The 13,406-nt window shown below is 48.5% G+C and overlaps 1 pseudogene; it reads right to left on the bottom strand.

The window, feature by feature from the left end:
* Positions 1-2,136: 2,136 nt before the first annotated feature.
* On the bottom strand, positions 2,137-7,332 carry LOC107160799 (annotated as a pseudogene).
* Positions 7,333-13,406: the final 6,074 nt, after the last annotated feature.

A 13,406-nucleotide genomic window follows, 5' to 3' on the forward strand; every position in this document is an offset into this window, starting at 1 on the left:
ACCAGGGACCTCATGGAGGAAGTGGTGAGCACAGTCTGCTCCAGGGGGGAAGAGCCACCTGGCCACGTAAGTTGGTGGCAGACACTGGGGGGGGGTGAAGGTGGGGCCTGAGCCCCAGTTCACACCCCACTCCCATCCCCCACATGCTACTTGACCCTGGGCTCTGAGGCAGATTTGCAGTGGCCCCAGGCACAGCCCCAAGTCCCCAGGGCAAAGAGAAAAGGCCCAGCGCTTCCCAGGGCAGGAGGTTCCCAACATGGGGTTTTGGTTTTTTCCTGTATCAGGGACTGAATCCCAGGGATGCTGGACCACGGAGGCCCACCCCAGCCCTTTTTATATTTAGACACAGGGTCTCCCGAATTGCTGAGGGCCTCACTAAATTGTTGAGGCTGGCCTCCAACTCATGATCCACTTGTGTCAGCCTCCCGAGTCATTGAGATGCAGGCGTGTGCACAAGGGGATGCTCCCAGCAGGAGGAAGGCCAGGTTGCAGGCCAGCATGTCTCTGGTGATGAGCCTGAGCAGAAACGAGACCGTAAACCAGCAAAGTTTGTAAAAATTTGCCTTTATTTATCATTTATCCATCATATCTCAGTTATGCCATTTTGGCATCCACAGTGACAGTCCCCTGGAAGTTGGCTCAGCCTCTGCCCACCCACCCACTCTGATCACTGCCCACAGGCTGGAAGCCCAGACCACATGGGGCCAGCAGGACCACAACTCCTCTGAAGTCTGGTGCTCTCAAGCCACAGCCCTGGAGCCAGGGACTGGGCCTGCCTGCCAGAGGCCAATGAGTCCCCAGCAGTGGCTTTGGAGGCCCTGCCCTCTAACAGGAGCAGGAGAAGTACGGCGGAGGCCCCCATGGGCTGGGAGGTGGCTGGTGACGGGGATGCCCTGCTGGGGACTGGGTTTAGACAAGACCACATGGGAGAAGGTGCTGGGCCCTGGGCGGGGCCAGGGCCCCTCTGGTTCTTGTCCCAGGTCTCTGGGGACAGTGTGCCACCTCTACTGAGCCATGACAGGGCCGGTGCAGAATCAGGGCACCCTCCCGAGGTAGCCTAAAGATGAGTCTGAGACAGGCCTCTGAGAAATCCTGAATGGTCCCCAGCTCCATAGTCTATATAACCTGTCACCACAGACATCATTGTCTTTCTTTCTCAGATACCAGAGCATCTTCCCAGGGACCCCGAGCCCCTGACCCTGAGCTCAGGCCCTGAACCTGAATCTCTCCTCCCAGCCTCCAAATGTGGTGGAAGCTGAATGTGGTAAAGGCCAAAAGAGCTGGTGGTGTCTCACTGTCCTCTTATTTGCATTTGGTCCCTAAGTGCAGTCAGAGCATTCTAGAAACACAGGGAGAGACAGAAGTTGTCCCTTCCCAGGGGCATAGGGGCAACTGTGCAGTGAGGACACATGGCTGACTGGAGTCTGGATAAGTGGACGTGGCGGGGTGGTCCCCTGAGGTCACCGAGCTCGGCCAGGAGAGGGTGGAAGTGGCAACCCCAGGCCTTCCCCGGACAAGGACAAAGCTGCCTGGCCACAAGGTAGCCACGAGGTGGCAGGGATGGCAGTCCTGGGTCTGCCCCAGCACGAGGCCTGTCTGGACACTTGGTGGGAGAGCAGCCGCCCACGGCTGGGCAGGAGCTGTATCGTCCTGAACCCAGAGGACACAACGCCCCCCCGCGGGAACAGTCTGCACCCAGAGAGTCCCACTGCTGGTGACGATGAGGACATGCTGGTGATGCTGTCCATGTCCCCAGAGGAGGTGTGATCCAATGCTTGACCAACCTAAGGCCACACACAGAGATTTTGTGCTTCCAACCAGAGTAAAAAAGCCACCTTTGTGGGAACCAGGGATGCCACTGTGGCTGCACACATCACTGAGGGGAGGAGGGGAGGCCAAAACCAAAGTCAGACAGAAAATGGGGACAGCACTCCCCATCCTTGTCACAGCTGCAGCTGCCAAAGCCAGAAGGAGGAGAGGAGCCTCACTGAGGGTGGCCGCACCACAGTGGAGAGGAGGGGCAGATGTCAGCCAGACGACGACATCCCCATGCGCCAGAGCACCGCTGCCCCCGGCCACCACTGCCTTCCGAAGCACTGCCCAGCATCTTCTCTGGTCCTCAGGTAGGTGTAGCTCTCAGAAGAGCAGGGTGCCCATGCTGCCCACCTTGCTCTGCTCCTGGACAAAGATCTCGAAGGACTGGGAGATGTTGTTGACCACCAACAGGATCCCCATTCCCAAGCCGATGGCACCCAGGAAGGCAGCCAGGACCAAGAGGCCCCAAGGCACAGGCCCCCAGAGGCTGCTGCCATGGGTATGTACCTGGGAGAGGGCAAGCAGTCCACCCCGGGCCACCACAGAGCCCCCAAGCTGGCCACCAGTCTTGCCCATGACTGAGACCAGAACCTCAGGAGGTCCCACCACCTCCCTTAAGCATCATCTGCTAACACCCCTGTGCCTCCACTAATGCTACGGGACCTAGTCTCTGCTAGGGAACTGTGACGAGTCCAAACTGAAAGGCTGCCGGATGCAATGGTCTACACCTATCACCCCAGTAACTCGGGAGGCTGAGGCAAGAGGATCACAAGGTGGAGGCCAGACTTAGCTACTTTGCAAGGCCTTAAGCAGCTCAGCGAGACCCTGTCTCTAAACAAAATATAAAAAGGGCTGGGGATGTGGCTTAGGGGTCAAGTGACCCTGGGTTTGGTCCTAAGTAAGGGGGTTGGCAGGATGGGGATGAGACCCAAATGCTGAAGATGTCTCTAGAAATGGCCACTGTCCCTACCAAGGACTCAAAAGCAACATAGAATTTGCAACTGGCTTTTCCTATAGTTGCTTCTTTCAGGAAAGGTCACCAAGTGAGAACCCACAGGACAACCTGGGCTGCCACCTGACTTTGTAGACACAGCCCTTCTCACTGTGGCTGCTGCCGAGTGGCAGAGGAAGAGCTAAGAAAATGGCAGAGGGCACCAGGGAGGCCAGGGGAAGCACTCAATTCAGGACGAGGTGCCACTGCAGCAGGCGCTCCTCCTGCCCTGGGCACCTGCATCCTGGGGCCTCTCCCACCCTCCCCCCTCTCCATCCCAATATGATGGCCACACGGGCCACCTGGCCATGGCCCAGCTGGTCTCTGGCCTCCTCTCTGCCGTGGCCTTGTCTGCTGGAAATGACCTCCCCACTTCAAACACCACAAGCCCTCTGCGACTCTGCTGGCCTCTCAGCCACATCCACCATCTGTCTTTTTTCAGTCTTGGGGATTGAACCCAGGGGTGCTCCACCCCTGAACCCTCTCCCAAGACCTTTTTTGTATTATATTTAGAGACAGGGTCTCACTGAGTTGCTTAGGGCCTCACTAAGTTGCTGAGGTTGGCCTGCACCTTGCCATCCTCCTGCCTTTGCCTTCAGGCGTGCCCCACAGAGACTGGCGCTTCAGCTCAGGTCCATCTGGAGCCCCACTGTGTGCTCAAAACCTGGGCACATGCTCCTGCATGCCTAGGGCATCATCCCACCAGCATGAGCAGAGGTGAGGGTCCCCTAATTCCAGCACCATCCCTATAGATCTCCATGCTGGGTCACCAGGCTGCGTGCTCCTGGCTCCCTGCTGAGGGCAGCAGGCATCTTTTTCCATATCCCCAGCATCCAGCACTTAGCAGGTTCATGAATATCCAATGACACAGGGACCTTGCCTACCCTGTGATCCAAGAATGAGACCCATGGACACTGGAGACCCCAAGGCTTACTGATGCTCAAGGCCCAGGAGCTGCACCTGCAGCCTGGGGGCATGTACTGCACTTCTTGGTTGAGCTCATGCAACATGGACATCTCTCAGTGGCCCTGCATCACCATCTGCTGCTCCTTCAGCTGCTTGGCCACCTTCATGATGCCCATAGCAGAGGATGGGCTCAGAGGTAGGTTAGTAGGGAAAGGTCTCGAGCTGCTGGACACTTAAAGGGATTTTTCTGCAGCTCTACGTCTTTATATGGACTTTAAAAATGCCCTAAGGGCCGGGGGTGCACCCCTGTCATTCCAGTGCTTGGGAGGCTGAGGCAGGAGGATCGAAAGTTGGAGGCCAGCCTCAGCCACTTAGCAAGGCCCTGAGCAGCTCAGCGAGACCCTGTCTCCAGATGAAATCTAACAAGGGCTGGGAGGTGGATCAGGGGTTAAGTGTCCCTGAACCAACAAGGTGCCTTAAGTAGAAGACCAGACAAGGTGTGATTTTCCACTCTGGCTTCAGGATCTCAGTCCTGCTGCTGATAGCTGAGCTCTGTCGGTCTGTCCTTAATGCTCTGAACTCTCACCAAGGTAGGTGGCCCATCTGCATGTCACAAACCACAACTGTGACAAAGCAACAAACCGAGTGACATTTTAAGAATGTCCGTTCATACTTACATCCTTGGCAGAGGAGCCCAAGACTTCGACCCAGGTCTCAGAGAAGAAGGCACAGGAGCCCAGCATGAACACAAGGTACACTACTGCATGGACAGGGTCCTCCAACATGGAGCCAAAGGACTCTGGCAGAGACAGGTAGTAACACAGGCCAGACACAGACACAGACACAGACGTGTCCTGGGAAGAAGGTCTGGGACGCTTTGTCTACTGAACCTGATCTTAGACATTAACCCAGAGCAGATCAAAGACTGTGATTGCAGCCAGGCACAATGACACATGCCTGTCACCCCACAGCTCAGGAGGCTGAGGTAGGAGGATGGCAAGTTGGAGGCCAGCCTCAGCAACTTAGAAAGGATCTAAGCAGCTCAGTGATACCCTGGCTCTGAATAGAGCTGGAACAGGGCTCAGGGGTCAAGGGCCCCTGGGTTCAGTCCCTGTTAAAAAAACGTCCTGCACAGAATTTGGAAAAGGACACAGGGGAGGAGATCTGTGGGTGAGACACTTGGTCAGGAGCAAGATGCACAGATGTTGAGCAGCGCCACCCACTCTGTGGCCAGGAGAGGCTCCTTGGGAACATCTGACTGACAGATCAGGTGCTCAATAGGCTGATGAGCAGATGCCCACTGAATTGGGCCAATAGCATCTGGGAGATGATGTAGAGATGGGGACCAGGGCGGACTGCAGGACGATTGGGACAATGGAGGTGAAGAAGTGCTCAATGGGGTAGGTGTGGTACTGGCCCTGGTAGTGCACAGTCTTGATAGGCAGGTCACCCGGAAGCCCTGAGGACACAGAACAGGGCGCCCTTCACTGCCTCGCTGCCCCCTATGGTCCAGAGACACGAGAGGTGGCACCAGCTCTGGGGACCCGACATCTGACAGTGCTGGAGAGCACCTGCCCCTTCCCTCACTCCCACTGTGCTTGGGGCACACACAGAAAAAAAAAAAAACAGAAAAACTGGTTTCAAAATCTACTAAAGTCCACTCTATGGCCATTCATATCAAAACAGAAAAAAAAGAAAAACAATTATGCTGAAGCCAGAGACAGTGACGCAGGCCTGTCCTCACCAGCAGCTCTGGAGGCTGAGGCAGGAGGACTGAAAATTGGAGGCCAGCCTCAGCAACTCAGTGAGACTCTGTCTCTAAATAAAATATAAAAAGTGCTGGGGATGGGTATCAGGGGTTAAGTGCTCCTAGGTTCCATCCCTGGTACCAAAAAATTAAAGAAAAAAAATACAGACAACCTGTGCTCATGCTGGAAACACCTGGAAATGGATGACCACAGAGAAGACAAAGGTGGAGGTGATGAGGTTCATGAGGTCTGGGAGGTTCTGGTGGGAGAAAGCCTCTCTAAGGGCTCGGACTTTGTGTGCATGGCTCAGAAATGGAACAGTGCAATGATGGCACCCTCCAATTCTATGGCTGTTGGCAGAAGAAGACACAAACGTGAAGGGAAGAACAAGGGGCTGGACTCCGCTGGGTCTTAGGCCTCCTCCTGGCCAAAGCAGAGGCAGGAGAACAGAATCAGCCAGGAGACTCACAGCACACACAGTCAAGGAATCGCGGTCTGGATATTTTTTGACACCAGGGATGGAACCCAAGGGCCCTTGGCCACTGAACTCCACCCCCAGCCTATTTGTATTTCATTCACAGCATCTCGCTGAGTTGCAGAGGCTGTGCTGTTGCTAAGGCTGGCCTCCAAGTTGAGATCCTCCTGCCTCAGCCTCAGCAACAGGCAGAAAGGGGTCTGGCCTGAGGAACAGGAAACAGACCAGCCAGGGACACTGCAGCACAGGTTCACCAAGGTCTGAGCACTTCAGAAATGGTGTGAGACTGACTTTAGGACAAAAGCACAGTTGGAAAAACTGTCACCATGGGACCTGCTGCCAGGTCGGTGCTTCCCTAGACATTGCCTCTGTGGGCAGAGTGGCTAACGGCTGGGGACTCAGACATCCCAGTCTCTCCCTGGGATAGCATTTTCCTGTCACCCCAGAGTTGAGGCAGCAGGACACCTTCTAAACAGCCACTCAGATGGGCCATCTGTCCTGTAGACACATGGATGGGATGTCTGTGACAGAAATGCTGTTGTAGCTTTCTCTGGCCCCCTAGCATCCCTGTGATGGTCTTCTGACAGCCCCTCTCCCTGCTGCCTCTGGCTGTGTGGGACAACAGATGGTGTCCCTGTGGTCGAGAATCTGGAGACATGAAAGCTTGAGCATTCTGTAAAGGATGAAGTTCAGCAATCCCAGGGGGAGAAAGCAGGAACTTGTCCTTGCTCCTCTTGCCACCAATGACTTCTCTGAACTCCCCTCACTTGTCCCACTGAGCCATACACTGACCCTAAAACACACCAGCTCATCTCTGCCCCAGTGCCTTTCCACCTGCCAGGTTCTATAGACAGACCTGTAACACTCTTCCCCAGTCGCCCCATCTTCCTTCTCCACTCTAATCTGACCCGGGGCCCTGGGATGACACTGACCCTCACATGTCTTATGTTATCCCTTTGTATTCTTAGCACCCACAGAAGTGCCTGGTGCTTAACAGCAGCTGCCTGACAAGTGTCTGGAATGAAAGGTAGGTGACAGCAATGGCAGGGTAAGGCCCTTAGGAGCTTTCTGAATATTTAACGTGGTCATTTCTTGCAAGTCACTACCCGCTGATCTCTGGGAACTGAGTTGTTTCATGTGCTAGTGTCACCCGGGGGCGAGAGCCCTGTGATGTCTGTACTGTCCACCTTCCTCCCAGCCTGGACTGTCCCCCACCTCAGGGAAGAACGACCAACTGTTCTCTCCACCCTAGGGGCCCTTCCACACCCCAGTTTCCAGGTCGCAAGCTGAGCCGTGGTGGCACTCCTGGTAACAGGTGGCCCTTCTAGCTGCAAGCCACCAGTGCCTGCTCCACCCTCTTCTTGCCCATCCTGGGGGTGTCCCCATGGCTCCACCATTTTTGCTCCTTACAGCACCACTCAAAGCTCCCCAAGTAGCCCATCTGCCCCAGCCAGATCCCAGAGGTGGCCAAGGGCAGCCAACTCCACATCTCAGTTGTCTGTGGCCTTCATCTCTTGCTAAGTCCTAAGGCCCTCATTCTGATGTCACACTTGCTGGCTCAGGCTGGATGGCTATGCCAGTTCCCCAGCCATTTTCTCAGGCTGTCTCCCAGGGACAGCAAATCATTCCTTCCAAAACTGTCCCCTCACTCACCATCCTGCTCCAGAGCAAAGTGATCCTCTGGCTGGCTGCAGCAGCCCAAGCCTTTGCTGACTGGCTCTCTGTGGCCACCACTGCTCCCGCTCCTTTTGAAGGCAGCCCCCCCCCCTCAAAGCCAGGAGGTCTTGGCAGACACCCTGACTCCTACCCAGCTTTCACCCCCATATCCACGCCTGGGGCCCAGCTGCTTTGCATCCCCAGATCCTCAATTCACCTTAGATTTTCTGAAATTCTAGGAAGAGTCTGGTGTCACTTTGCTTACTCTTCTGTAAGTGTCACCACTGGACCTCCTTCCTGAGGTCCAGTCTTTCCCATGGGATCTCTCAGGCGCCCTGCAGGGACCCAGCTGCAGTTTCCTCAATTTGATGATGTTGCACTGGAGTCCGAGACCCAGCTCCACAGTCAATTCCAAGAAAACACGAAAATGCACACAGATATTTTCCATGAGAGACTTCCCAGCAAATAACAGATTCAGGTTCAGAGGCCAAAAGAAAAAAAAAAAAAGGAAAAAAAGTCAATTTCCCTCTCCTAAGAAGTCTCACATGTTTTGCAATTTTTACTTTATTAAGATTTGTAAGCCAGGTGTCATGGTGCATGCCTGTAATCCTAGTGGCTCTGAAGGCTAACTAAGGCAGGAAGATTGCAAATTGGAGGCTAACCTCAGCCAAATTGGGGCTCTAAGCAACTCAGTGAGACCCTGTCTTTGAATAAAATAGAAAAGAGGATTGTGGATGGGGCTCAGGGTTTAACTGTCCCTGAGTTCAGTCCCCAGTGCCTTCCACCCCAAATTGGCAATACTGTGGACTGAACCCAGGAACAGTCATTCTACCCCAGCCCTTTTTGAGACAGGGTCTCACGTATTTGCCAAGGCTGTCCTTGAACTTGTAATCATCGACCTAACTGCTCCTTGCCTGAACAAGTGGTTTGGTGTAGCAATTTAATTTTTAGAATCTTATTTGCTAAGAACAACTGCTAAAATATGTGCAGATGATTGCCTAGGATATTCACTTCAATGATAACTGTGACTGAGAAAGGACTGAAATGTCTACCAGAAGACAATTGGCTAAAATCAACACTCCTTTATCCTTGCAGTGCAGGTTCTTGCTAAGACATATGAGGCAGGATTACTCTGTGGCCTGTTAACTGTCCTTGAAATATTCTTACAAGACATGAAAGTTTAGATATCATTTTGAATGTAAGTATTATTATTATTATTATTATTATTATTATTATTATTATTTGGTACTAGGGATTTAACCCAGGACCACTTAACCTCTGAGCCCTGTCCCCAGCCCTTTTTATATTTTATTTAGAGACAGGGTCTCACTGAGTTGCTTAGGGCCTCACTAAGTTGCTGAGGCTGGATAGCAAAACATTTCAACAGTAACTGGTACTCAAAAAATGTTTGTTATATTTATTATTAATTATCATGGTAGAAATATCACAGAAACTATGTTTACTGAGTTAAGTGAGACACAAAAGATTTCATATTCAATGATTCAAATACTATAAAATTTTAGGATAAGTTACAACTGCTAAACTATGTAAAAGAAATTAGATTAATGGCAGGGCAGGGCAGAAGAAAAGGGTAGAGAAAACTTTAACCACTAGTATGGTGATTCCTTCTGTGCACACAGTTGTTAAAATTCATCAACCCGTGTGCTTGTAATATGTGCATTTTGTTGTACATTAATTATAAATTCATGAAATGATTTTTAAAATGTTACTTTTACAAAGAGGCTATCATTAACTCTTGATTTAAAGGATCCTTACCACAGCTCAGTGCTCCTTACTATTATATCCTGCTGGTGTCTTCTGAGCTTTTATACTCACCTTAAAAGACCTCGCTTATTAACCCATTCCCTCATCAAGGACAGTTCGTTTTAGACTTCCCTCGCCTTTCTCTGCTTAGCAACCAGAACAACACCTGGCACTAGATAAGTGCTCAGTAACTATTTAAAGACTGCATAGAAGAAGAAAAATAGAGGGAGAGGCTAAACTGGCTATAAGATCTCAACATTCTTAACAGCACAGTTGCATGTTAACACTGGAAAGAATCTTAGGAGTATTCAATACACCATCTTCATTTTTGACATGAGTAAATGAAAACAAAGGGATTAAAAATTATTTTATCAAGGTCAGAGTTGGAGTGGAAGCAGGACTGGAATCCATATCTCCTAGAATTATTTTTTATTATTATTCAAACTTAATATGACTCAGTTTTCACATATGGATTTACTCTATTATAACAATCAGACCTTCATTCAAGCATTAAATTGTGACTTCCAATACAGTAGTAAATTAAACATACCTTTTTTGGGCAATGGAAATGAAATGGTAATAAGTTCATGGATTTTAAATTACTTAAATATGGACAATTAAGTTTCCCATTAGCTTGGGATGACTTTTACTGCCCATACTTCTCAGTCTAGATCATTACTGGCAAACCCTCTATCACAATATTCACTGAAGGTTTGAAATATTTAACCTATATAATTCTAATTCCAGTAAAACTCATGAAAGTACACTTATGCTTTCATATTTCTGTCATGTAGGCTACAGGATGGTATTTAAGCACAAAAACCTGAAATTAAGCAGAAGATTGCCATTGCTCAGACCCAGTATTTGTGTCATAATCTGATGACTGGTTGCATAAGTTTTCTCACAGAGGTAAGATAAGCATTACTTAACATCAAGATTTCCATTTAATAGAGAAAGAGAAGAAAATGAAAAGAATAATTACCAAAGCACACAAAGAATAATTTAATTTTAAAATAAGACTATATGTGTAAGATCAGACCCAGGGGTCCGCAGGCATGGTAGGAGGGGCAGGGCAGATCCGCCGCCCACGCCTCCAAGGTAGGCAGACCTACAACAGACCGGCGGATCAGGCCCAGGAGCCTGCCGGCGTGGTACAAACACCACCCTAATTGGAGTAGTGGCAGAGCAGAGTCGCCGCCCGTGCCAGGAACAGGCCCAGCGTCCTGCAGGCGGGGTAGTCACGACACCCCATTTGGAGTAGGGGCAGAGTAGAACCGCCGCCCGCGTCTGCAGGGTAGGCAAACCTGCAACCGACTGGCGGATCAGGCCCGGTGGCCTGCCGGCGTGGTACACTCATCACCCCAATTGGAGTAGGGGCAGAACAGAGCCGCCGCCAGCTCCCAGAACAGGTCCAGTGACCTGCCGGCGTGGTAGCCACGACACCCCAATTGGAATAAGGAGAGAGCAGAGCCGCCGCCCGCACCTGCAGGAAAGATACGCAAGCAGTATGAAAAGACAAGGAAAGAAAGGACCACAAGCAATGCAGGTCAACGCAACTTTAGAAGAGGTAACAGCTGCAGCAGATGGAATGTCAGATAAAGAATTCAGGATATACATGCTTCAGATGATCTGGAGTATCAAGGAAGACATTAAACAGCAAAATCAGACAATGAAAGATCACTTCGACAACGAATTACGCAAACAAATCCAGGAAGCAAAGGATCAACTATACAGGGAGATAGAGGTTATAAAAAACAAACAATCAGAAATCCTAGAAATGCAGGAAGCAATAAACCAACTTAAAAACTCAATGGAGAATACTACCAGCAGAGTAGAACACTTAGAAGATAGAACATCAGACAATGAAGACAAAGTATTTCAACTGGAAAAGAACATAGACAGCTCAGCAAGACTGTTAAGAAACCATGAGCAGAACATCCAAGAAATATGGGATAACATTAAGAGACCAAACTTAAGAGTCATTGGGATACAGGAAGGTACAGAGCTCCAAACCAAAGGAATGAGCAGTCTATTCAATGAAATAATACGAGAAAACTTCCCAGACTTGAAGAATGAGACAGAATCCCAAATCCTAGAAGCCTACAGGACGCCGAATGTGCAAAATCATAAGAGATCCACACCTAGACACATTATAATGAAGATGCCCAACATACAGAATAAGGAGAGAATTTTAAAAGCTACAAGAGAAAGGAAGCAGATTACATTTAGGGGTAAGCCAATCAGGATAACAGCTGATCTTTCAACACAGACTCTGAAAGCTAGAAGATCCTGGAATAACATATTTCAAACACTGAAAGAAAATGGGTTCCAACCAAGAATTGTGTATCCAGCGAAATTAAGCTTCAGGATGGAAGATGAAATTAAAACCTTCCACGATAAACAAAAGTTTAAAGAATTCGCAGCTAGAAAACCATCTCTTCAAAACATCCTCGCCAAAGCATTACAGGAAGAGGAAATGGAAAATAACAATGAAAACCAACAGTGGGAGGTAGGACAGTAAAGGGGGGGGAAATAATCAAAGAGGAAAACAAACCATGTTTAGTAACAGAAATAAACAAATATGGCTGGAAGAACAACCCATATCTCAATAATAACCCTAAATGTTAATGGCTTAAACTCACCAATTAAGAGACACAGGCTAGTAGAATGGATCACAAAACAAGACCCAACAATATGCTGCCTACAGGAGACGCATTTGATAGGAAAAGACATACATAGGCTGAAGGTGAAAGGTTGGGAAAAATCATATCACTCATATGGACTTCGGAAACAAGCAGGAGTGTCCATACTCATATCAAATAAAATAGATTTCAAGCCAAAGTTAATCAAAAGGGATAAAGAGGGACACTACATACTGCTTAAGGGAACCATACACCAACAAGACATAACAATCATAAATATTTATGCCCCAAACAATGGTGCAGCTATGTTCGTCAAACAAACTCTTCTCAAGTTCAAGAGTCTAATAGACCACCATACCATAATCATGGGAGACTTCAACACACCTCTCTCGCCACTGGACAGATCTTCCAAACAAAAGTTGAATAAGGAAACTATAGAACTCAATAACACTATTAATAACCTAGACCTAATTGACATATATAGAGTATACCACCCAACATCAAGCAGTTACACTTTTTTCTCAGCAGCACATGGATCCTTCTCAAAAATAGATCATATATTATGTCACAGGGCAACTCTTAGACAATATAAAGGAGTAGAGATAATACCATGCATCTTATCTGATCATAATGGAATGAAACTGAAAATCAACGATAAAAGAAGGAAGGAAAAAGCATACATCACTTGGAGAATGAACAATAGGTTACTGAATGATCAATGGGTTATAGAAGACATCAAGGAGGAAATTAAAAAATTCTTAGAGATAAATGAAAACACAGACACAACATATCGGAATCTATGGGACACATTGAAAGCAGTTCTAAGAGGAAAATTCATTGCTTGGAGTTCATTCCTTAAAAAAAGAAAAAACCAACAAATAAATGATCTCATACTTCATCTCAAAATCCTTGAAAAAGAAGAGCAAAACAACAGCAAAAGAAGTAGAAGGCAAGAAATAATTAAAATCAGAGCTGAAATTAATGAAATCGAAACAAAAGAAACAATTGAAAAAATTGACAAAACTAAAAGTTGGTTCTTTGAAAAAATAAACAAAATCGACAGACCCTTAGCGATGCTAGCGAAGAGAAGAAGAGAGAGAACTCAAATTACTAGCATACGGGATGAAAAAGGCAATATCACAACAGACACTTCAGAAATACAGAAGATAATCAAAAACTATTTTGAATCCTTATACTCCAATAAATTAGAAGATAGTGAAGGCATAGATAAATTTCTTAAGTCATATGATCTGCCCAGATTGAGTCAGGAGGATATAGACAACCTAAACAGACCAATATCAATTGAGGAAATAGAAGAAACCATCAAAAGACTACCAACTAAGAAAAGCCCAGGACCGGATGGGTATACAGCAGAGTTTTACAAAACCTTTAAAGAGGAACTAATACCA

The sequence above is a fragment of the Marmota marmota genome, unplaced genomic scaffold, assembly GCF_001458135.2.
Source record: "Marmota marmota marmota unplaced genomic scaffold, marMar, whole genome shotgun sequence".
NCBI lineage: Eukaryota > Metazoa > Chordata > Mammalia > Rodentia > Sciuridae > Marmota > Marmota marmota.